Source organism: Vulpes lagopus, chromosome 15, assembly GCF_018345385.1.
Source record: "Vulpes lagopus strain Blue_001 chromosome 15, ASM1834538v1, whole genome shotgun sequence".
NCBI lineage: Eukaryota > Metazoa > Chordata > Mammalia > Carnivora > Canidae > Vulpes > Vulpes lagopus.
Window position 1 is genome coordinate 29,992,880 of NC_054838.1, and position 26,550 is coordinate 30,019,429.

General features: G+C 45.1%; 1 protein-coding gene across 2 annotated transcripts in view; it reads right to left on the reverse strand.

The window, feature by feature from the left end:
* TENM4 (teneurin transmembrane protein 4) overlaps positions 1 to 26,550 on the reverse strand; it is a 731,611-nt gene that overhangs the window by 560,826 nt on the left and 144,235 nt on the right. For both annotated transcript variants that reach the window (XM_041730444.1, XM_041730443.1), the window contains exon 2: positions 24,484 to 24,539. The gene's annotated coding sequence lies outside the window, so the exon portion shown is untranslated. The remainder of the gene's footprint in view (positions 1 to 24,483; positions 24,540 to 26,550) is intronic.

Sequence of the window (26,550 nt, forward strand, 5' to 3'; positions counted from 1 at the left end):
GGATGACTCTGGATTCTCAGGTTTGTGGAGCAGTATGATGGTAATAAAGACAGAGGGCCTGGGTTCCTGGGCTCTGCTCTTTCTCTAAGTAACTTCTTATCTTGATTATAGCTAGTTAATCTCCCTATACTTTTAGTTCTTCAAGAGAAAAGTACTCTTAGGTTGCAACTGAAGCTCTGATGTTCTGTGAATCAGGCAAGAGGACCTCTGAACTTCTAGTGAAGGAGTTTTTTTTTTAAAAAGATGGAGATATGTAAGCTTTCTTAATCACAACCCCGAATTTGGCAAGATGTGTTCCATTGCCACCGAGCGGCCCTGAGGTCACTACTAACTTGACAGCACCAGGAGCGAAGTTCTTCCTAACAGGTAGAAATTCCAATTTTGATTTCCACATCAGTTCCCACAATATAAAGTATGATAAAAAATTAATGACAGCTGCCTATCTCAAAATATTAAGAATAAGCACCTTTTAGGTCTCTATAGCAATTCTTTCCATAAAGAAGCCTTTCTACAGAAAGCAGTCTCGTGGCCAGAAGAAAAGCTTTGGAGAGATACATCCAGGAGAAGAACAAACCGTTTAAAACCATTCTCACTTAAGTGTATTATTTAGAGTTATAAAGGTAACCAACAAAAGAACTGAAGATGTTATATATATTGACTCCTAATTACAAGTGCACCCTGGGAGGACGTGGGAGCGGTGGGATGTCAGCGAACTAAACCTTCACTTAACCCAGCAGGGAGGCGGTAGATGTGTAAAGCTGACATATCACTTTGGAGCAGTTTAAGAAAATACTATGTAATGATATGGAAGCAATCACCAGAAAAACTAAAACCAAAAGAAGTTAAATGTGGGGGATGCCTGGGTGGCTCAGTTGGTTAAGCAACTGACTCTTGGTTTTGGCACAGATCAGAATCTCAGGGTCATGGAATCAAGTCCTGCATCGGCCTCCTTGCTGGGTATGGAGCGTACTTGGGATTCTCTGTCTCTGTCTCTGTCTCTCTTTCTCCCTCCCTCTGCCCCCTGCCCCGCCCCCTGCTCACAAGTTGTCTCTCTCTTAAAAAAGACTCTTAAAAAAAAAAAAAAAAAAGGTAGTCAAGTGTAGTTACCTCAGGAGAGGTGGATCTGAGGTTGGGGAGGAGTTTTGCTTTTCATTATAAGACTTTCTGCACTATTTTATTTTGTAATCATTTATAAGGATATCTTTGATTTTAGAAAATGAAAAAACAATTTGGTCTTCAGGAAGTCACTGTCCTTTCGGGAGTTCGGAACCATTGCCATGTTTCTATTCATCTCATTGCTGTGGCTTTTGGTGAACAGAATGTGGTGCCAAGGGAGTATAGGCTGTGTGTTCTATGTTCATGTTAAGGGAGTAAGGGGAAGACACAGGACAATCTTTCCAGCCATGGTGATGAATGTTCACAAGTTCTCCATGTTCTTTCAAAAGGTACATTTTCTGAAAACATGGTTTAAACAATCAGCAATGAGGCTGGGGCAATAGCCTATCCTCCTAGTTCATTTACAGGGGAAATAATTGCCAGGTATCACATCTTTGCTAATTGCTTGGAGTAAGGGCCCTGGGAAACATCTGTAAAGAAAACCCAATCCTAGGGATGGTGTGAAAAGTTCAGATCAAGATTAGCCAGGTGTCCATGTCCTAAGATGCATGGTTATTCTCAGGCTGGCAGTCAGAGATGGGGTGTAGAGGGTGCAAAGGGTGCCAGGCTGCACTTGGAAGACATGGCTTCTGGCTGTGATCCTGGCAATGCTGGGCTGTGGGCTCCAAACAGCTTACAGATGGCCCCACACAGAGCAGCCCACGAGGTGGCATTCTCCTTTCCAACTTCACTCACTTTATTAGCTATGCCTACAAATTTAAAAATCACCACTTCTAAGTTGTTTTGAGGATTAATGAGTTGATACAGCAAAAGCACTGGAATCCTGTAACTTCCTAACTGATCTCCCCAGTCTTACCTTCCCCCAGTCACAACCCTTCAGTGGCTTCCCACTTCCTGTGGCATTATGTACCAATAGTACATGAGCCACACACATGAGCCACGTATGTAATTTTAACTATTCTAGTAGCCATTTGAAAAAAGTAATAGGAAACAACTGACATTAATTTTAATAATATATCATGTGTATTTTATTTATAAATGTATTTATCTAAAATATTATCATTTTAATACATAATCAATATAGAAAATTAATAGGACATTTTATATTCTTTATTTTTCATACGAAGTATTTGAAATGCAGTACTTATTTTACACTGAAGGTAGATATGAATTTGGACTAGCCGCATTTCAAATGCTCAATAGCCATATGTGGCTGTTGGCTACCATACTGGATAGTGTACATCTTGATCTTTCAGTTTCTCTAACAGAGCCACACACTCTCTGGCTTCTTCTCACATGCTGTTCCCTTTGCCCAGAGCATCTTCGACCACCCCCAACCCACTTTGCAGAGCTAACTTTCAAATCAAGTCACTTTCTTCTGGAAATTCCGCACAGCTCTGTTAGCCTAGGGTAAGGGCCCCTCCCACATGTTCTCACAGCATCCCACAAAATCTCATTAAAATACATACTAAGGGGGATGCCTGGGTGGCGCAGTGGTTGATCTGCCTTTGGCTCAGGTCGTGATCCTGGGGTCTTGGGATTGAGTCCCACATCAGGTTCCCTGCAGGGAGCCTGCTTCTCCCTCTGTCTGTGTCTCTGCCTCTCTCTCTCTCTCTGTCTCTCATAAATTAATAATTAAAATCTTAAAAAAAATACATACTAAGGGAGTTATAATTGCTTGGGTTTCTTAGACTTTAATCTCTACATATATCTTGTTTATCACTAAGCCTCTAATGCCCAGGATGTACCTAATATATAACAGACACTTCCAATAAACATATGTGGTTTTGCTTGCTGAAATGAAGCACAATTCAGGCCTTGGGCATGGATCTGCTCAAGGATCGTCCTAAGAAGCAAAGGAAAACCAACTGTCCCTTTCCTCACTGACCCTGGAATCAGACAATTCTTGATTCCAATCTTGATTCCACAGCTTAATTAATCTGTGTCCTGGCCACGTCCCTTTACCTCTTGGAGCCAGCTTTGCCATCTGTAAAATGTGGCTATCAATCCCTAACTTGCATGATTGTTGCACAGATTAAACCACTGTAGTCTAGAATAGTATCAGACACATGGTCAATGCTTAACACCTAATTCACCAAACCGAATATGTCATCAGTTATAGTTGCTTTTGTCATAAGATACCTCATGACCTCATGAGCCACTGAAAAAAAGAGGAAGGAAATCTCATCAACAATGCCAGTTGAACTATGACACATATAACATGTAAGATGCACCTTGATTTCAGAGTTGTTGAAATGTTAAATTATGTGTGTCTTGAAATCTATGACATAATGAACAGCAAATGCTCCCCACTATCCCCTGGGGAGTAACCCATCAGGACACGGAGGTAGAAGGTGAGACCTCTGCTTTCCTTAGGCTTTGCTGGAAGGTGAGGAATGTGTCTACTGAATCCTCACTACGCATCAGCCACTTTCCTTACGTTATTTTTAATTACTCCTCAAAACAATCTTATTTGGTATATCCTTCATTTTTAAGGGGAAGAAATGGCAGCTCAGAGAGGCAAAGTCTCCCAGCTAGCACGTGGTAAAGCCAGGACTGGATCTCAGGGCCTACATGATGCATAGCCCCAGCCACCTCCCGCAAGGCAAGCCTTTTCCAAAGGCCCGCACTCCAGAGGCTGATAGAAGCCCCTAAAGCCTTGTCAGCATCCTATTAATGCACTGTAAAGGCCTAAACTCCTCAAACAAGCTCAGGATCAAACAGTCAGACATGAGCTTATTAGATTTAATGCCAGGAACAAACCTTGCAGACAACAGGTTAAGGAGGCCCCTGCAGTCTGAGGGATGAGCAGAACCTTGCTCTCCAGGGGCCACAGGCTGGCACAGCAAGAGGGTAGCACCACTCTGCTCCCTCCAATATCCAGCCGCAGGGAAGAAAGAGGAAGAAGGAAGGCTGACCTCCTCTGTCCATGGCATCAGGAAGCTTCGGTATTCCTTGAGAGCACCCAGTTGTGAGTGGAGAAATGCGGAAAGACCCGAGGGGCTGAAACGGCCAGGAGTGATAAATTGAAGCAGAGGGGGGTCTTTAGTGCCGGGAGGCCCTTGTGTGGGGAAGTCACCTGAAGTCATAAGTGCCTGAAACACGCGGGTCAAATGTAAACACCTAGCTGGGTGGCAGGGGCTAAGGACCAAAGGCAAAGAGGCAGAGGTCCCCCATCAGCTACAAGGGATGGGATTTGCTTCCCGAACTGTAGAAGGTCTTCTGTGGGAGGCAGCAGGCTCTTTGCTGTCCCAGGTATGCTGAGGCTCAGATGACAGTTGCTGGTCCTGCAGATTTCAGATACAAGGATTTTTGTTCCTTTAATTCTCTTTCCTTAGAAAGTTCAGCCTCTTTCCATGGAGTCAACAAAATCAGGTCACTGCTTTTTTCATCCGGGGAAGTCGGTGCTTAATGAGAGTTTCTTAAGCCTTTGCTTTGTGTCAGGTAGCTCCCTCCATCCCCCTTACATCTGTCCAGAGTGAGTCTCTGGAAGTCAGGTAAGAGAGGTGGTGGTCTGCCAAAGTGGAGGGCGAGGCTCACCGGCCTGCCCGGCACCGCAGAGCCCTCCCCTCCAGTCCTCGGCTGAAACCCCAGCGCTCGGCATGAGGGAGAATAAAACCCCTGAGCTGGCACTTCCAGCTGTGGCATTTGATGACTCTGCTCTAAACTAGGAAAAAATTTAAAAGCCTAGCCATGTAACAATAGCAGCCTGGTATGACAGCAAGATGGCCTTGATCACTGAAGAAAGCAGTATTTTCACCTTAGTTCGGCTGTGACATGACCTTCCCCACGGTGTGGCCTGGGTTCCATTCTAGGTGCCACCCATCACTTGACACGTGGCCTTGGCCAGAGTTCTCTCTGTGCCTAAGTTTTCTTGAGGGTCTGGGAGAGCTTAGTGGCTTTCACACTGTCCTCAGGGGATCCTAAGGTCTCTCTTCCCTCCTCCCCACTTCATCCAGACAGCTCTACTTTCCTCGATTTTATACATTGTGAGTCCCTATAAAATTTCCTTTGAAGTGAGGCTTTTGTGACCAATAAAAGTTTGAAATCCACCAGCCTGAAAAATCTTGTGCATTGCTTCCAGCCCTGACATTCCCTGGTTCTAAAAATCACCAAGTTGCAATCTATTTGAGAGAACAAATAATACTCGAAGACTCAAGGTTCTGGATATGTGTGAGCGGTGTGCTTGTGAGTGTGTTTAATCCTTTAACTTTTTTTTTTTTTTGGATGCCTCTGCTTCTCAGACACAAACACATATAAACATTTCACCTGGAAAGTTCGGCTGCTCTCAAGTCATTTATGTGCACAAAGTGCCTGCAGGCAAAGCAGGACAAGCGGGCATCTGTGCCCAGCACCCGCTACGTGCTTTGCACCCTGCAGGTGGGGAAGACACTGCTGTCTCACGGCTTGCAAACAAGCAACCTAGTTGAGAGAAACATAGCTCTGCCAGCCAGGTACTCACACCCTTGGCTTTTTATTTCTCCTGCTGGCCTGTCTCTATCCCCCACGCCCTCCTTGATTCTTGCCCATCTCTCTAAGATGGAAAAAAAGAAAAAAGAAAAAGAAAAAAAGACAGGAAATGGAGCCCAGTAACCATTTCAAGATGGTGATAGGATGCTAGAAAATCTGCACTGAGTGGGCTGCAGACTTTGTAACATTTCCAAAGGCTTGCTGGGTCAAACTTCCAGACCCAGGACCATCGTAGAACCACAGCTGCACACCCAGCCTGAGGGCAAAAAGATTTGAAGCCAGTTCTCCCTGGGTGACAGGTAATCTTCAGCGTCCTGTGCAGACAGGCCTGCTGGTCCAGCCTAAGATCCCGGCAGCGGGGAGGGAAAGAGAGGAAATCCAGACTGCAAATAAATCAAAAATATTTTCTACTTCTCTTTGGACCCTGTGGGTTTTATTTGGGGGAAGGGTGGAGCTCACATGCTTTTCTGATTACATCTTCACTATGCCACCTAAAAATGAGCAGATAAATAGCCTGGAAAGCTACAAGAGGCCCTGGAGATCATCTAATTCACCTCCCACCTTAAAGATGGGAGAACTAGCATCCAGAATAGAGGAGCTCCTTGCTGGGAGTCAACCAACTCTAGAAAAATTTGGTCTGGACCTCAGGCCACTGGCCGTTTCATTCAGCTCCCAAGGCTGAAGTCTCCTGCTTTAGTCACAGCATGCTATGGTAAGAGAGGGCAGGAGTGCTGTGCATAGCACATGCGGGGACATGGTACCTGTGTGTAGGAGGCATATTACAGCAGCCATGTGTCATTGTTCAAGTTGTACACTGCACAAGGCGGTGAATGAGACCCCAAAGCTGGTCTACACTGCATGCCCACCCGCGTGCCCTGATGCAGGGCTCTGTCTGCTTGGAGGAAAGGCATCTTTCTCTGTCAAGGAAGTGCTCTATGGGCGAGCAGGACTTCTGGGGAGCAGAGAGTATTCACAGAGGAGAAATTGGAACATGGCACCAAGAAGAGTTTATCAGGCAGAGAAGGAGGAGCAGGCATTCTGTGACAGGGAGGATGTGCAAAAGGCCCTGTTAGGGATGTGTTAAAGTCAGCAGTCGGCGTAGCTCTCTCCTGGCCTAGGCCCCATGCCCTGTGACACCTGGGTCTCCATCTCCAGCATCTCCAGGAGGACCAGGACAGTAAATTCCCGCTCTGGATACCATCTTAGTAGAAGATTACAGACCCTGCCCCTCATAGCCACCTCACTGCCCCATTCCAACCACTCTGGTGTCCTGATAGAACCTTCAGAAGCTTCTGTCTCTACCACACTCCCTACTGCTCTCAGGGCACCCTCTGTGGCCTCGCTCCCTCTTGGCCAGCCTTTTCCACGTCCCACACCCCCCCCCCAACTTCCTGAGGAGAGAGGAAGCCGATCAGCCTGAGGAAGGGAGAACCAGCCCAGCTGCTCTGCCTGCCTCTTGGGGTCAGGGTCAGCTGGCTGCAACTACTCCTCCCCCTCCATCCCCTCAACTTCTGCTGCTTTAGGAAAGGGCTGAAGACACAGATTCTAAATATAGGTACATCTCCCAACCTCCTGCCCAGCTAATATTAGCCCTTTTGTGGAATCCACTGACAGCAGTATTCCCCTTTTTTTGGCTGCACTGGTGGGAATTCTTCTGCTTACAGTAAGGGAGGCTGAGCCAGCAAAAGACTGGGGACCACACTGAGCCAAATACAGTGAGAGCTCTGCTAACTGGGGGCTGTGCCAGATGATTTATGGAGCTCCTTTCCAACACAAGATTTATGATTCTATGAACGGGGAGGCTTGGGAAATGGGGGTGGGGGGCTGGTTCTGGTTAATTGAATTTGTCAGCTTCCAGATGGAGGAGGCACTAACATTTGTTGATAATTTACTCTGAGCCAAGGATACTACTGAGGATTTCAAATATGTGATTTCCTTGAATCTTTACAACAGCCCTAGGAGAGGGGTAGGACTGTTATCCCTATTTTACAGATGAGGCCACTGAGGCTCCTCGAAGGGAAAGTGACTGGCTCTATGACAAACAGCTAGTCAATATAAAGATGAGATTTGAACTCAGGTCTTGGTGACCCCAAAGCCTTGATTTTTCATCATGCTGGTAGGTTTATTTGCTTCAATCTGGTAGAAAATCTTCTGAAGACAGTACGGGTATGATGCGTCTGTATGGTCCATAGTTAGGGTCAGAGAAGCGGAGCAGGAGTTGAGTCAGGGGCCTTGAACCCTGGGCCTGCCTCTGTCAGGCCAACCTGCAGGAACCGGGTAAGGGTCTCTGAGCCTGGATTTTCCTTTCTTCAGGTAAAGGAACTCCAATGGCACTTTTAGCCCTGACTCTTGGTTGGAGTCTATGTTGCATTTCTCTGAGTAGGTATTTTGATGGCCAGTTCTTACCACCCAGTAAAAAAATGTAGCCTGAAAAGGGCCTGGGGATGCAGGAGCCTGAGCTGGGGGCAGAGGACAAAATGAATAAGTTACTGACCAGAGGTTCCAAAGTCGCCTTCCTACAAGATTTGAGATCATTGTCTTGCAACTCCTCTCTGCAAAGTAAAAGAGAACAAAAAAGCTAATTCTGCCTGAGGTAGCATAGCACAAATGAGGTCCTTGGGGTGTCTCTAATGCACTTGGAGAGGAGAGGAGAAGGCAGATTCAAGGGAGAGTGTGAGTGACCAGTGATACATGGGCGGACAGTGGGTATTGATTTCATTCGATTGTTTATCTTCCCATCTTGTTCCAATAAAGATTTAATGCAGGAGGATTTAGGAGGCAGTGATACCTAAGAGGACGGCAATGCTATCCACTGAGAAAGGAATGGAGCCAGTGAAGACAGCTGATCGAGTCTAGAAACATAGTCATGACTGCTTGTCTCCTCTAGGAAAATGAGACTCACCAGACAAACTGACTCATGTCTGTCCAATGGATTGTTCTTTGCACCTGCAGAAATGCACTCTTCAGTGTGTTGGCCTCCTTGACAGTGTCTTTTGGTTAACGACTTAGGACCAAAGACCAAGGCTTGCTTGATAGCTCCTGAGAACCTCATGGAAGGATCTCTTCCCAGACTCAGACACTGGAGGAGCTCCCCCAACAAGCAGAGTCAGAGGAAGTCCCCCAAGCCCTACCACTTCATCTCTGTTGTATTTTATTGAAGTTAAACCAATCCTGAAATTTCACTCCAAAAACGTTTCCTGGACCATTTCTCCGAGGAAGGAAGTAGGCCCATTAGCGAGCTACTCAAGTGGCCCGTGCAGTCCCTTGGGAGTTCTCGGAGCCGGCAGCTTTTGAGCAGTACTGGCAATGTGTGTGCGTGTGCACAAGTGACAGGCGGGGGCGGTGACACTGTCACTACCAGGAAATCACAAACAACAGGATTGTTTCCAAGGTGAGACAGGGGTTCTGCTTCCACACAGAAACAAACAGAGCCTGAAGGAAAAGCACACAGGCACGCCACCCTGTACAGATCCAGACAAGTGCACAGGGTCTAAGGACATACATGCACCCAACACTCACAAGCAAGGGCATGGACGCCTGAGCCCACAGAACAAAGCGGACACATTCACATGCGTCTACACCTGCAGAGTCCCCAGGCACACAGGCACACCACCATGGCTCAGCCCTCTATGTGTCCTTCCACCTGGGCATGAGGGCTAGGGAGGGTGGTCCTTCCGAGCTAGCACCAGTAGAGGAGGATTTCCAACGTTTTGATTACACAGAACTCTGCCCCACCATGTCAGCAGGTTCATTTTCACAGCTCTTTCCTCGGCCCCTTCTGCCCAGAAGATCCCGCAATGAGTGGTCCAGGCAAAGAATGAAAACAGACCTTAAGGAACTTAACATCAGAGGAGAGGCAGCAGACAAGACAGTGGTAAGGAGGCAGGCAGGCAGGCAGGCAGGGACATGGGTGGCAGGCTTCTCTAGAGTCAGGCCATATCATACTGCTGGATCCCCAGAGCCCAGGAAGGTGGGGACACCCAATGGTGCTCCACAGATGATCACTCACAGACGATGAATTAATTCAAGGCTATTTCTGGCCAGACTTATTCAATCTATCTTGCCTCCCCACTCCCCCAGTACCAGGTCCCTATTCCGTATAGCCTGGCCATAGGGGGCCCTCCCTCACCAGGCATGAGGTGTCTTCCCACCTCATCCCCTCCACTATATGCCCCCATATCTGCATATCACTCATTGTTTGTATGCAACCGAAACTTTCCCTCTTTCTCCAGGACTCCAGACCCTTCCAGGTTTCAGAACCTCTGTGCAAAGCTTCCCGCCACCAGGAAGACCCTTTGCTTCCTTCTCTGTTTGGTAAACTCTTTCCCTTCTTTGAAGCCGCATGTTCTGTAGCCTTCACTGATCCTTCCCTCCCTACCTCTTCCCCTAGTCTGATTCATTGCACCCTCTCAAGAGCCCCTGAAGACCTTGCTTCATCCCTTTCTGACTCCCTGCCCAGGGAGCAGCTCCAGGTGGGGTGGGGCACCCTGTCCCACTCCTCCCAGAGCCTCACCCTCAGTAAAGTGATGCTGGGATGAGAAGGTGGGGAGGACTCAGCTGGGCCTGGTTCTGGGCTTTATGGAGTCCTGTAGCTTCCTCCCTCCTTGGAGTGGGCACAGAAGCAGCAATAGATGGCAAGCATGAGAGCCAGAGTGGAGATGGAAGTGCGTCTGGGGCACAGACTGTACAAAACCTGCATCTAGGGCTGCTGCGATTATGCGGGTCCTCCCCCTGGGACACCTTCCAGGGCATAATTCATCCCCCTGCCCCTTGACATGTGGATCTTACAGCCTCTGTCCCACTTAACCTCACCAAAGCACTCTTCTCCAGAGGCCCCTGGGTATAAAACATCATTAAGGACATATCTCTCCCAGGTTAAACTTTCTAACTCCCCAATGCCCAAGAGACACTGCTCTGCCTTTTGGCTAGAGAAAGTAGGGCAGCCATGCTGGGTCAGTGGAAGCAGGAGCTGTGGGACCCTCCTGCCCCCTCAGGAAAGCCTCAGATTGATTAATACCTGCTTGGCCCACTCAACAAAATAAACTTATAAAATGAGATGATTTAAAATCTTTTTTTTTTCCTTATTGATTTATTTGTATTTCTAAAAGGTCACAGTCAATTCTTTTTTTAACTGGACAGAAACCTAGAATGAGTAAAGGATTAAGATACAGAAGTAAATTCAGCGGCAAAAACATCTGAGTATCTTTACATTCTGGCGAGCATGGTGTTAGGCTCTGCACATAGAGAGGTGAGAGAGATCTATGCTCAGCCTTCCGAGAGCCTCTGTGTTAGTAGAAAAGGAGGGTTTCCTTGTTTACATTCAGATTCAAAGTCAATCCTTGGCGTCTTGGATATGCCTGAGGATGTCACAGGGGTCCTTCCAGGGCCTTCTCACAGCGAACCCAAGAGGGAAGTATTATGATCACTTCTCTTTCCCAGATGAAAACAGTGAAGCTCAGAGGGTTAGATGATTTGTCCAGGGTCAAGAAGCCACCGAGCAGATTGGGATTTGAGCCCAGGTTTATGTAGCTCCCAACCTTGATGGTCTTGCTTCTATAATGAAATGGCCCTATCTTTGGTGCAACAGTAGAAAATCCTGAAGATATTTGGAGAACCCTTATTTCATTTCATTGTCACAACAACTCTAATAAGTAGGCATTAATGTCTCTATTATTACCAGGGAGCACACTGAGATTCAGTGTTATCCATTCCAGCTTGGAAATGGGAGTCAGGATCAGAATTCAACATTTTTGAGTCTGACCTCCTACTAAGCTGGGGGAATGGCCCTTCCAGGGTCATGGAAGGGAAGACAAGGTCCAGGGGGTGGGGGACGCTCCATGACAAGGCCCTAGGAGACCTGCATGTCATTCCAGGACAATTCTCTAAGGTCTAGACCTGACCTTTGTTACCAAATCTTGTTTCAGTTCTGCCTCTAAAAAAACATCAAAATCCTGACAAAAGACCAAAAAAAAAAAAAATCATTTGACAAAATCTGATACACTTTCCTGAAAAAAATACGTAACAAACTATGAATACAAGGAAACTTCAGCTTAATAATGGCCACCTTTGAAAAACCCACAGCTAACATTGGACTTAATGGTGAAAGACTGAAATTTTCCCTCTAAGATTAAAAACAAGACAAGCTGTGTGCTCTCACCATACTGTATTGGAGGTTCTAACCAGGGAAATTAACCAAAAAAAAAAAAAAAAGATAAAAAGGCATCCAGATTAGGGAAAAGGAGAAGTAAAACTATCTCCATTCACAGACAGATAACAAGATCTGGTATGTAGAAAACCCTAGTGAATCCACAAAAGAATACTGGAACTAATAATCATGTTCAGCAAGGCTGCAGGATATAAGATTATTGTACCAAAATCATTTGTTTTCTATATACTAGCAATGAACAACCTAAAAATGAAATCAAGATACCAATTGTATTTCTGATTACATCCAAAAAACCATGAAAATATTTAGGAATGAATTTTAAAAAGAAGTGCAAGACTTCTTGACAAGTGCAAAACTTCTTTATATGTCATGTGTAATCATATGTATAATACTGAACACCATAAAACACCGAAGGGAAAGACATCTATGTTTATGATTTTAAAGACTTAATATTATTTAGACGGCAACATTCCTAACTTGCTTGACAGATTCAATGCATTCCCTACTGAAACCCCAGTTGGATTTTTCTTTTTTTAAGAAATGGGTAAGTGTATCCTAAAATTCATATATGAATGAAAGAGACACAGAATACCCAAAGCAGTCTTAAAAAAGAACAAAGTTGGAGGACCCATAGTTCTCAATTTCAAACCTTTTATGAAGCTACAGTAATCAAAACAGTGTGATATTGGCATCAGGAGAGACATACAGATCAATGGGCTGATGGAATGGAACTGAGAGTCCAAAAATAAACCCTAACATTTATGATCAATTTATTTGTAATGAGAATACCAAGATAATCCAATGAGGAAAGAACAGCCTTTTCAACAAATGGTGCTGGGACAACTGGATATCCACATGCAAAAGAATGAAGTTGGTCGCATACTACACAACATACAAAGATTAACTCAAAGTGGATCATAAACTTACACATAAGAAATAAAACCATAAAACTCTTAGATGAAAACATAGGATCAAGTCTTCATGACTTTGGGTTAAGCAGTGATTTCTTAGATGTGATACCTAAAGCACAGGTGACCAAAATAAGAACAAAAACAAAATGCTGAACTTCATCAAAATTAAAAATTTATGTGCTTTAAATAACATTATCAAGAAAGGGAAAAGATAACTCATAGAATGGGAGAAGATATTTGCACACCATATATTGGATGAGTAGCTTGTTTCCAAAATGGAAAAAGAACTCCTGTAACTCAACAATAAAAAGAAAAGTAACACAATTAAGAAATGGGCAAAGGACTTGAGTAGACATTACTCTAAAGAAGATATCAAAGTGGCCACCAGGTGCAAGTAGGGATGCTGAACATAGTTAGTCATTAGGGAAATCTGAATCAAAGCCACATGAGATGTCACTTCAAACCCAGAAGGATGGTTAGAAAAGGAGAGAGACTTTTCCAAACTGTTGGGAAGAATATGAATAAATTGGAAACGTCACATGTTGCTGGTGGGATTGTAAAATGGTAACAGCTAATTTTGAAAGCAGATTGGCAGCTTCTGAAGATGTTCATCATATGACCTCACCATATCACTTCCAGGTATGCACCCCCAAAGAACTCAAAGTACATGTTTACACAACCACTTGTACACGAATGTTCATAGCAGCATCGCTCATAATAGCTAAAAAGTACAAAGAACCCAAATATCCATCAACTGAAAAATAGGTAAATGAAATGAGGTGTGTGTGTGTATGCATGTGTGTGCATGCACATGAATTAGCAATAAAAAGGAATGAAATACTCATACATGCTACAACATGGATGAATCTTGGAAACATTAGGCTAAAGCAAGAAATCAGACACAAAGGTAACATATATGATTCTATTTAAGTAAAATGTCCAGCATAAGCAAGTCCATGGAGAGAGAGAGAGAGAGTAGATTAGTGGCTGGTGGGGTCCAGGGGAGCAGAGAATGGGGAGTAACTGATAATGAAAATGGGGTTTCTTTCGGGGATAATGAAATGATCTAAAATTAGATAGTGGTGAGCATTGCACAACTCTGTGAATATACTGGAAAACACTGAACTGTACAATTTTGAAAGGGTGAACTTTATGGCATGTGAATTATATCTCAATAATGCTGTTATAAAAAAAAACATATGCATGAAAAAGACTGTAGGGAATGGGGAAAGTGGAAACAGCTGACTTGCTAGAAGTAGTGAGATAGAAGGTAATTTTATTTTATTTTCTGTTATTGTTGTTTTAATGTTGTTTGGCAATGACATGTGAAAAGGAGGGAGAGAAAGTAATAGTCCAGTAGAGAAGAAGACAGCTAGCTTGGGAGTCCAGGGCTCTGAGGCTGTCATCCCTCACTCTGTTCGTCACTCTCACTAGCTAGACTTTATGCTCTTAAGTGGCTTCACCACCCTGAGTCTTGATTTCTTTTTCTTGGGAGTGGAATAATATCAACCTTGTAGGGCTGCTGTGAGGATCTCATGTGGCCTTACATACACAGAGCACATATGTGGCAGATACCTACAGTGTTCATTATCTTTCATCTTCATTTATTTATTCAAAGAATTATGGAGCATCTGGTACATACTGAGGATATAGATTGGTCCAACTAAGATTGGACTTTGTTCTTAAATATCTTGGAGTTTAGAGAAGACGGGCATAAATAACCAAAACAAGTTCATTGAGAAGGATCATAGTAAATATATCCACAAATAGTTTGTTGGACAAGTTATCAGCATAGATCAAATATGTTTGGGAATTTGTGTTGGGAGCTACTGGGGTCAGGTCAAGAGATGGAAATCCACAGAAGAATGATAGCATCCAGAACCACAGATCACATATTTGTTCTGTAGCATGGTTTCATGTGTACTGTCTCATGCAATCCTCAGAGAATGTCAGCGAGTAACGTATTACTACTGTACTTTATAAATGTACTAAGTCTTAGAGAAGTTAAGGGAAAGTTCTATTTTCATAAAGTCAGCTCATGGTGCAGGAACCCTTCAATGTCATGAAAGCTGCCTCTTCTGAGCAATCCTGGCCACATTCAACTAAGAAGGAACGTTGGGGTGGGAGCAGGGGAGTGAAGAAAATGAAGAGGAGCTCTCTCTAAGTGAGGCCTAGTTAAAGGTATTGAGTATGTAACCTGTCCCTGGGGGTCCAGTGAGAAACATGCCAGATAGAAACCCAAGAACCAATTCAGCCCTGGATCACCTAACAAAGATTTACAGCCTTCCTTAGGGGAAATATTCATGCTCTGTAGGTCATCCATATCTAGCAAATACTTCTCCACTGATCTCACTAGGTAATAAGCTAGGGGTGGGGAAGGAAAACATAGTATTATTTATAGAGCACCTACTGTGTACAGGACATTATACAAGGAACTTCCCCAACAGTAGGCTCTTGAAGCATTGCAATGGCCTCTTTCTACATTGACACTGAGGTAACACTAATGACCAGAGAGGTCAAGTGCCCTCCCCAAGGTCACACAGAAAGCTTGTTATCAGAGAGGAGTGAGCCTCCTTTCCACTTACCATAAGGATTCCAAATTTCTCCCTGTGCAAAGAAGTCATAGTCTCAAGGGCAGAGGGCAAAATCAACACATTGCCTGTAAGGGCTCAGAAGCTTCACAGCATCAGGGACCCATGTCATCCATTTATACAACATTAAAGAAAAAAAACAAACAAACAATGACCAGTCTGCATTTCCAGGGTGAGGGGGTGAGCCACTGGTTTTATTTTTGTATCCTCAGGGCTTAGCTGCCTATCTGACACAGAATAGGGACCTCTATAGATCCTCTTTAACAACAGCCTAAGTGACCCTTGATTTTGATGGAACCAGACCTCAAGTGACAGCAAAAGACCTCCCTTTACCAAATGCAACTTCCTCAAAGGAGCAGGATGACAGATGAGAGAGCACAGGCATTCAGCAGAGAGACCCAGGTGGGTCCTTCAGTGATGCTGGCAGACTATTTGTGACTGGCCAGCTGGACTGACCAAAGTCTCATTCATCAAAAGCCATAACAAGTCCATTTGTTGGCTTCAGTGCCAGCCCCATCCAATTGCCCCTGACAGTGAGTCTGTGATCACCAAGGCTCCTCACCATTGCAACATCTGCAGAATTAGTTGAAATGGAGCAATGGTAGGCCCAAGAGCCTGGCTGTACCCAGCACTCTATAACTACCTCACTCAGGGAAAACAGAAGAGTCTCCAACCCACCCAGCAGGGTAGGGTGTCCACCAGCACTCTGCAGTGATTCATGATAACCTACAGGATTAACAACTGAGGGCACAGAGCTCTCAGCCAGGCAAGATTCAACAAGAGGAGCCTGGACTCATCAAGGGATCACCCCAATAAATGTCCCAAAGGTATAAAAGAAAGAACACAGATTTAAGGAGCCTACAGACCTAAGAGAAAGCCCAGCCCTCCCTGCAAGAGGTCTTACCTTCAGAAAGCATCTTGGCCTCTCTAAGTATCCAATTTTTCATCAGCTAAACCTGGATGTCATGTGCTGCTGTTACACAGGCCAGACAGGCTAATTGGATGGACGAGCTTGGCAGGTGACTGGCAATGTGAATACTCGGTGAAGGAAGGATGCTTGAAGGGGGCTGATGGTTGATATAAGAATGGATGAGATGATGCAAGAATATGTGGTTAAAAAAGAGAGAGAGAGAGAGATAAAGCTGTTGAGGGAGGGAGAGGGAGAAGAAAAGGAAATGAATCCTAGGGAAACTGCATTTAGTAGGGGTAAAAGGAAAACAAGTCAGAGCTCAGATAGAACGTGGTCAGAGTATAAAATAAAGAAGAGGACAAAAAAAATCCACATTTTCCACTAGACGTGTCAGGGAAACTGTCTACAGTTTGCCAACTGTTCGATCTTGTAAGAGCAATCATAACACTGGAGACTTCTTATTACACCATCAATAAACGTCTCCTATAGATGTAGAGGCCAAAGGTAGCAAGTGGGTTCCTTCTCACCAGCCAATTCCAACTGATTGATAATGTTTATCTGAAGCACTGTATTTGAAAAAATTCTGAGGCCTCATATCAGCACAGTAGTAAAGAGAGCTGTTTCCATTAGCGATGTCTGCAGTGGGGTGTAGGGAGAGAATGGCAGCCTGTGTGCCATTTGTGGTGGAGACTGCCTCGCTGCCCAGATAAGCCCTTTGGGACGAAGGCACTCATTCCTCTAGCTGCAGGGAGTGCTGTTGTTGGCTGCTGACAGTTCTCAGTGGAGTCCCTCTCTGGGAATAGCCCTTGGCCAAGAAAGCTGCCTCACCCAAGGGTAGCCCACAGTAAGATGGCAGTAAGATTAACTCCTCCAGATTCAACACAGGGTATCTGGAGGGCCATCCCAGCTCCAGTGCTCCTTGTGGGGCCAGCTGATGTCCATGTTGTGAATGTGTTGCAGTTCAACTCCCCCTATGATCCAGTCCTACTTCCCTTACACATGATGATCCTGAGGGCAAGCCCAGCAAATCTGCATGCAAATTTCTCTAGAGTCTGGTCCCAGGACCCCAACCTAATGCACCACACATCTGCCATTCCTGCACAAGCTCTACCCCTCTATGGCTAGCTAATCGCTTGTCATCTGCATTTACTCCTCACCAGAGTGCTACTCTTAGTTAGCCAATGAGAACACATAGTCCGTCAGCTGTCCCTTTCTCCCTGTTCACAAGGAAATGCAAAGGTAAGTTCTCCAGTCTTCTCTTGCCTAGGTGGACGTAGATGTCTGCTTTAGGCTTGGAGTCTCTCTGATCTAAAACGAGGGTTGGCTCCATTCCTCTCATTTTCAGCCATGCTTCCTCCCAGCCTCTGACCCTAAGAGAGACAGCATTTGTTGTCCCTGATTCAATTTTTGGAACTGTTGTAAATTGAAGGTGTCACCAGGAAGCACAGTATATGTTAATCACTTTCATTGGCACAATGCTTTCAAGTTACACGTACATGTTATTTTATAGACATAGTAACTCCTGAAAGTTATTATTATTTCTTTTGAATAAAAGGTATAGAGAGGTTAAATGATTTTTCAGCCAATTGCAGAGGCTAGACTAGAATCTGGGTTTCTTGACTGCTAGTTATATAGATTCCAGCCACAGGCAGAAACCACTTAGCTGGCCTCTGCATCTCTCTCAGGGTCAGTGGATGTTTTCTAGAAAACATTGAAACACTGGAATTAGCTCAGGTGGTTCCTTCCCATCTCCCCTTTCTAACTTTGGCAAAATCCTGGGGACTTGATAGTGTTCAAATCCCTAGCCAAGCACTGAAGAGCACCATGGAATGTAGAGAATGTTGTAACAACCCAGGGCCAGAATCCCCAGTACAGCCCCACCAAGGGGCCATCTTATCTTGTTCCTGCTTGGATTGTTCCTTTGATGGGGAGTACACTACCTCACAAAGCTGCTCATTCTGTGTCCCCTCATTTGTACAACTGGAACATATCAAAAAGAAAAACTGGGTGGGGAGGGAGTGTCTGGGTGGCTCAGTTGGTTAAGCATCCAACTTTTGATTTCAACTCAAGTTATGATCTCAGGGTCATGAGATCAAGCCCTAAGTTGGGTCATGATCTCTGTGTAAAGTCTGCTTAAGCTTCTCTCCCTCTGCCTGTGCCCCTCCCCTCACACCTGCTTGCATATATACATGCACTCTCTCTAAATGAGAGAGAGAGAGAGAGAGAGAGAGAAACTGGGAGACTTAAATGAGATAATGAATGTAAAACACATAGTGTAGTACTTAGCACGTGGTAGTAGTCAGTGTATGGAAGGAGTTTTTTTCTCTTTCCATTAGATGCAGAACAAGAGTTGGACAGAACTGGCTTGTAGGAGCAGCACCCTCAGCTCCAACAAACACAGCCCTGAGATAGAGCTGGAGAGGTCTGGAGTGTGGCTCTGCTATCAGCTACTGAGGTTTGAGTATGGGCTCTCCATTCAGCTGTGTGACCTTGGAAAAGTCATTCTGTTGCTCTGTGCCTCGATTTCCTCATTTGTAAGATGGAGACTCCAATACCTACCTCAGGGGGGTTGTTGTGTAAATGCTTAGGTCTCTGCCAGGCACATGGTAGGTGTCAGTTGTCATTTTTGTCATCATTCTCATCTTACAGACAAGGAAACTGAGGCCAAAAAATTGAGCCATTTCCACAAAGTCAAACAGCCAATGAGGAGCAGAGCCTAGACAGAAATCTTGGTTTGACTGAGTCCCAAGGACATGAGCTTTCTTTGATATAACATGATTTCTGCTGTTCCTTTTGCCTTTTTTTTTTTTTTTTTTTTTTTTTTTTAAGAAAAGGGGGAAGGAAAGGACAAACACTCCTAAGGAATTCCACCAGAGAAGCTGGCACATCCTGCTCACTGGGAGGAAGTAATTTGTTTATAAAGGCACAGCTAAGTGACTCTGCGTGTCATGTAGAGCATGCTGCCTGCCTGCTGGAGGGACACACCAAGGACCAGCGCAAACACACCAGCTCCTGCTCCCCAGGCTGCCACCAGAGCAAAGTCAGGGCCTTCATTTTGGTGGCAGTAGGAAGGATAGATGAGTCACCCCCACAGGGCTGGGTGACATATGGGTGACTCTGAGGCCCTGGGAAAGATGAAGAAGCATAGCAAGTACTTCTCAAAGATGAAAACTGTTTTAGTTCTGGGCAGCAGTGGTTCAGAGGCTGGCGCCAGCACAACATGCCAGAGTTAGGATGCAGCTGGTACAGGGCATTTCGGCTCTACACAAAGGAAGGCTTTCAAGCAGGAGTGAAATTTAAAATATTTAAGACCTGATATGACACAGACAGCAGCCAATCAGAACGGGCATGATGGTTAATGAAAACAGATATTGGCTGTAAACGAACAGTAGGGTTATGTGAGTACCTCCCAGGCGAACATCAGTCTTGACAACAAAGCCCAATATGGGAACAAGAAGAGGATCAATAGGTGGCACCCCAGAAGCCAACAGAGAATTATTCACCTATCTCCAGGAAGTCCCAGGGAGAAGTCCATGAGACCCCCAGGGCTCTGCAGAGGATATTTTCAAGAGCACTGCTTTGGAGAAAAGAGTTAAGGGCCTCAAAGTACAGCTCCTAGGCCTAGCAAAAACCTGAGCCCACCCAAAGACTTGCCCATGAAGGCTCTAACTGGTATGTCATCATGTTGTCATCCTGCTTACTTTTCTCTGGGCCACAGAGTGTTCATCTGTGTCTCCCAAAGCAGTTGTTCTTGTTCTAGCATTTAGATGAGGGCTCCAGTGTACCTCACTGGAGTCCCAGGGACACCAAATGTAGCCTAGAGGCATGTAGAGCAAGCCTGAGCCCAGTCCGGAGTCAAGAATTGGAACCCTAGTTCAGCCTAGGCAGCCCCCAGAGCCATTCCAAGTGCCCCCTCTGTCCCAGCTCAAATCTGCCTCCCTGGTGCCTGCTTACCTTTCACTTAAAAGCACATGCTCCAGCTACCCTTTGGACAAAGTCACAAGGGGTCAATTATCTTGCGGCAATGAAGGAGAAGTACCATTTCTTCAGCTTGCATAAGATGAAGCTCCACATGATGAAATAAGTCATTGGTCTGTGAGGTCTTGTGGGAAAGTACTAGAAGGGAAGGCCCTCCCTTGAGAGCAATGTGCGAAGACCTTTCCCCCACCCAGACTCACTCGACAATGAGTCTGCAGGCATACTTGGCCAGCCTAAGAAATTCCCCTGGAAAGTGCCACTGAAACACTTCACCATTGTGCTCCATGGGCCCCCAAAAGTTGTACCTACTGATATTGACTTTGCTCTACCTGCGTCTTATAAATTGAGTCTACTTTCCTGTTAGTTACTAGTTGTTAGTGATTCTTCATACTGTCTTTGCTACATGACTATGGCTTCCTGGCCTTCACTAACTTTGTCCCTCCTAAATGGAAACTTCCTATAGCCTTGGCTAAATAAGCACCAGATTTGAGTGACACCTTCAGGAATTTACCGCAGGAGCCATGGGCATGGATTGTGGCTATGTGGTACACTGGGACATCTGGGGAGGCCAGAACATCCAGGGGAACCGAAACATTGCAGCTGAACACCATGTGCTCAGGTCAGCAGGCTGGGCTCCCACCTGCATGCAGCTTTGCCACCTAACAGCTGCATAACCTGCAAAAGCTACCCAAACGTTTTAAGTCTCTGTTTTCTTTAATGGAAAATGCTTATAATATTAGTGTCTATCTCATAGGGTTATTTTAAGAACTAAGCAAAATAATATATACAAAGCACTTAGCACTTTGTCTAGCATGAGGTCAGCAATCAGGAAAGTTGGTCATTATTAATATAGCTCATCTGGGCACCTGGGTGGCTAAGTGGTTGAGCGTCTACCTTTGGGTCAGGTTATGATCCTGGGGTCCTGGCATTGAGTCCTGCATCGGCCTCCCTGCAGGGAGCCTGCTTCTCCCTCTGCCTATGTCTCTGCCTTTCTCTCTGTGTCTTTCATGAATAAATAAAATCTTTTAAAAAATTTTAATATAGTTTATCTTTCAAATATTTATTGATTAGTTGCTATTTATTGATTAGTTGACCTTATATCCTACTAGGGGCTAGGGCTTCCAGTTCCTGCCCTCAAGAACCTGACCGTTCAGTGGGAGAAGACCACAACCAATAATGAGGATGCACTATGATAAATGCTTTACTAATAATTACTTTTAAAAGCACTATCACTAAAAGGTGACAATGATTTCTCGCTAGCCACTGTGTGTATACACTTTATTTAAGAGAAGAACGTAACCTTTTTTTTTGGTCCAAACACCTGGTCTCAAATCCCAGCATTATCACTGAATACCTGAATACTCTCTGTCACGTTAGCTCCTTTGAAACAGCTTATCTGGAAAAATGGACATAGAAATTTTAAAAAGTATATCTAAGATGTTGCCATAGTACCTTACACAGAGTACAGTGTTTAATAAGGTCTCCTATTAAGGGTGATTAAGAGCGTTTGAAGAGCTACTGTTGGCTATTGTCCCAGTCCTAGAGGGTCTGTCTGGGTAGGTGTCAAGGTCAGGGAAGGACATCCATCCGGGGATGTGTGTCAGTGGTGTTCAGTGGCTTGTCTGGTTTGCAGCCAGTTCCGAGCCAATGACTGGAGCTATCGGGACCAGCTATCGGGACCACTCCAATGGAGTTGCCAGCAAGAACTAGCCAGGACATTCCAAATAGGGCAGGTCCTCCCGGACCAAGAGAAATTAAATATGTTGGTATAGTAAGAGGCCAAGCTAGGACTCAAATGCAGACCTGTTGTATCACAGAAGGCACCCCAAGTGGAGGCAGTGGCTTCTATACAGACCACAAACACTGGCTATGCCCCTGCTGCATGCTCGACCACACACTGGGTGTCCCCAGGCTGGGTACTGAGGGTGGGGACCAAAGATGATGCAGGTAGAACTCTGTTGCCTCTGAACAGGAGCCACACAAATTGGAACACACACAGCCCCAGAACCAAGCCAGTGCACAAAGAACAACATTGCCCAAACGCAGGCCTGTTTACACGAGTGAACATTCTTGCAGCGCGGCTTGCTAAGCCTGTTGCTAAGCCTGCCCAGTTTCCCGTCACAGAGCACTTCCCTCCTAGCTCAGGAAAGATAATCACTCTGGGAACCAGCTTCCTTAGGAGGCCTGGAAGAATGTTTTCGGTCTAGAGTGAAACCTCCCTTTCAGCAGGGCTTCTCCTCCTCTCATGTCAGACAAGGGGAAACCCAATCTATAAAGGAAAGGGTCTGCACGCACACGGTACCGCTGGGTGTCGCGGGCTGTAAGTGACCCCCAGGGAAAGGAAGGAGCACCGATCTCTCTCGGCTTGGAGCACCTCCTAAACAAAGACCCTAAAGTCTCCCGCTGGAACAACACGAGACACAGGACGCTCAGGTTCCAAGCACACCCGCAGGTATCATCTATCAGTTCTGACACCAGCCTTGTCTGTGTTGGAGTCCAAGCGGAGAGATCAGATAAGAGCCAGGGTAGACAGGGGGGTGGAGAGCAGGAAGGGGGAGAAAAGGCTTTGGGGAGATCACTACAAATAGTAGGAGTTTTTACCTGACACCAAAGAACAGGGCAAGGGAGAGCTGTGTGATCCAAGCCAGGATGAAAGAAAGGCTGGCCTCCCCCTTGTAATATAAGAGTTTAATGATACTTATTAAAAGCCCATTTCTGGGTCCTATTGAAAAATTATACCCATAAGTGTTTCTTTTTTCATATGAATTGCTTCCTAGAGATTAAGTGTGCCTGCGTGCACACACACACACAAACTCCTTACAGATTCCACACCCCACCCCTGCACACACACACATCCTCCATAAATCCCGCACATCCCACATATCACACACGTCAGTACCTCTTCGTCAAGGACAGCCACAATTCACAACACACACGCATACTGTAAAGCAGGAAAACCAGGCCTGATCCCTGAGGTTATTCACACACCCTTTGAAATTGCAGACTTTGAGGGAGCCCAAGAGCTTCATGCTCAAGTTGTCATCCCCGCAAACAAACAGCACAGCCTCTAATCCTTATCACTCTCCACGTCTTGCCTGAGGCCAGGCAACTCTGCAAAAGCTGAAGCTACCAGGATCATTAAGCTTTGGTGGAAAGCAACAGCATTCAGGAGGGTCACTGAGGAGGAAGGGGTCTGTGCCCCTCTGGCTTGTGGAGGATTCTTTCTGATGGGCCGAGTACCGGCCACCTGGAGGAGGTAGCCCTGGGCCTCCGCCTGGGGCATATTTTTTTCTGGCTATTAACTTACCCAGAGCACAAGGCTCCCTTCACTCTCAGCCAGAGAAGGTGTTGCTTTCTGGAATAATCAGTTAGATGCAAGAAAGTACTCCCTGCAGAAAAGTATCCTTCCATCAGGATGGGCTCCCTCCTGGTGCTATTCTCCCCAGTGTTCTACTCACTGCTAAGGGGTACGGGGTTCAAATGCTAAAATCATCAGGTAGATGCAGGTAGAGCAGTTTGCTGTTATCAGAAGCAAATGCTCTGGAGTTAGCAGATCTGGTTTCAAGGTCAGCTCTAACCCTTTACTAGCTGTATGGCCTTGCCAACTCCCTGAGCCACGGTTTTCTTCTTGGCAAAATGGCAGTAACAGCTTCTTTCCATCTTCTGGAATTGGGGGGAAGATCACAAAATGCCCTACAGACCATAAACTCCAAAGCAGATGTTAGAGATTTTCATGATGAGACAGTAATGAGGAAATGGAGGGGCTCATAAATGGGGCTGTGGGTGCCTCCAGGGCAAAGCCTGGGTTGTATTTCTCTGTTTACCTTCAGTGCCTGGCACAGAGGGCTGGCACTAAATATTCTGCGAGAAAATGGTTTTGAAAGAATCAGTAGACTTGTGAGTTAGGTGGCTTGTTTAAGGTCACAGAACAGCTGATGCCAGGACTGAAGCCCAGGTCCCCTCACCCTCTAGTCCCAGGCTCTCTGTTCTAGATGCACCGAACTGTTGGGTCTCTGGAAGGGGCAGTGATGTCAAACTAGCCACAGCATGGGCCAGGTTTTAATGAGCCCTATCATTCCCCAGGAAAGATCCACCATGAGCAAGCAATGCCCAGGAAGCCCTCACAAACTCACTTGTTAAACATTCCAACTCAACAGTGAAAACAAACAGAAACTACAGTGCAAATCATACCCAAATGCCTCAAACCAATTCATCTTATTTCTGGTCTTGATTTGCACAAATCAGAAGTCACAAGACTGGGATAATAAGCCGGCAGAAATTCTGGCTGCGGAGATTAGCAGTATATCTTGTTTCCAGCTCACTTTCAGCATTATCACTTACCTACTGGCCAATCGTCTGGGAGATCACTAGCCCTCTCGGAGTCTCAGTTTTTCCATCTGCAAAACAAGAAGATGATCACAATTAATCTCTTGAGACCACTGGACTAAAATACATCAGACGTTTCATACCTCATATCGGTTACCAACTGGTTATGATCCAGTATAACCGGGGAAATTGCTAACGGTCAGGGGCTGGAAGGGAATTATTTCAAAAGTGAAGTGTGATAATTAATAGTAATGTGTCAAGCAGGGTGCTGATGGTGTTCAACCCTCAGTACAGAAAATTCAGCCTTTCCATCATTTTGGCACTTATTTTTATTTTTCATAAATGTAAAACGTAAGGACCACTGAAATACGAAGAGAAATAGAGCAAACAAAAAAGTCAGTACCTCAACATACTCACTCCCAACATTTTAGGGTATTTTTCCAGTTTTTCTCTTCTAATGCCAGAGTTCACCATTTTGCAGAGTGGGGACCACAGAGGTGTACTATACTGAAATGCCCCCACCCTGGACCCCCAGTGTTATACCACAACTGTTGCCCACATTATTAACTTTTTTTTACTCTGACATCAGCTTTGTCAGCTTCCAAGAGTCTTGGGCCCTGGTCAGGTCTCTGGCAGGTACCGTGCACACTAGGGCCCAGGGACAGCAGGGGCCCTGGATTGCTCTTTCCCCAGTCTGGGTTCAGTTACCTCATCTGCAAAATGAGGAAACCAGAAAGGCCCATCCCAGAAATCATTTTTAACTGAAAGACATGAAGCTAAGGAAAAGTGAAGAAAACTTATATTTGAGTCCCTATTATGTGAAAATGAGTCCATATTGTTGAGCTGATAATATCTATGGATATTATCTCCTGAGCCTCATAGCCACCTGGGAGATCTTCCAGGCAAGAAAATTTCAACTCAAGGAGGTTCAATGATCCATCCAAGACCCGCTGCAGTCATGTTGGAACCACTTGCCCAATTTTTGCCATAATAGCAATGTCTCACTTCTACTACCGTTTGCTAATTTTTCAAAATTTATTTATTTATTTATTTGCATTTTTTGCTTAACTTTATTTTAATGGATTTTTTTTTTTTTAAGTTTCTGCTGCACTTTATTTCTGCCCCTTCTCTCTAAGGCCCACTGAAAGGCAATCTTTCAATTCAGATGGATTCTCTAATACCAAAATGGTTGCTAACAACTTAAAGGAATTTTTAGTCATGACCATTTTATATAAAAACATCTGTGAGGTCATAGGCTTGAAGTATTGTTTTTATATATTTTCTAATACTCATTAATATCACTTTGACATTTAGACTGCTCAACCATGCACTTCCCAGCGGTGCTCCTACTTTATCTTGGGAAGGATGGTTTAGAGTTCCTTGCTGGAACATAATAAGTCTGTCCTATTTTGAGGCTGAAACATCAAAGGCACCTGATGTTACTGAGTGTCAAGAAAGTTGCCTGAGGCCATATTTCCAGGGACCAAAGGAACTGGGACTTGCACCCCCATTTGCCCACTTCCAACCCTGGGCTCTGTATTTTCAGTTTTCTTTCTGCCCCCCCTCCTCACACCCCTAATTTGCAACTCTGTATCATCAAGCCACCAATTAAGTTCTGTTTCCAAGTCAAGGCAGGGTCATCCTGTTCTGTTAGGTGGCCACCTTATGGCCAGGTGTTCCATAAAGTGACTAGATTGTATCAATGCATATTTAAGTTCCCAAAAGGGCACTTTGGTAAGAAGCTGCAGAATTTCTAAAACCAAGTTTAGAAAATGTGAAGTACAAGTGATTCTTTATTCAAAGATCCAAGATAGTAACCAAGGAAACAGAGAGGGCTGATAACATAACATCCAGGAATGCCATTGCCGCTGCAAATGAGCATAAGATCCCAACCGAGTCATGGGAAGTGGGAGAAAGTGGCAGAGTGACGGTACTGGGCACTGATCGAAGCTGGTGTTGGCTGTAGGCTTCTAGAGTTCTAAGTTTTTGTTTCCTGTCATCTGGTTTAAAATTAATTGGTACGAATTTTTTATGACCAGAGAGCAAACAGACTCAATGGTCTGCAGAACAGGCTCAGATTTT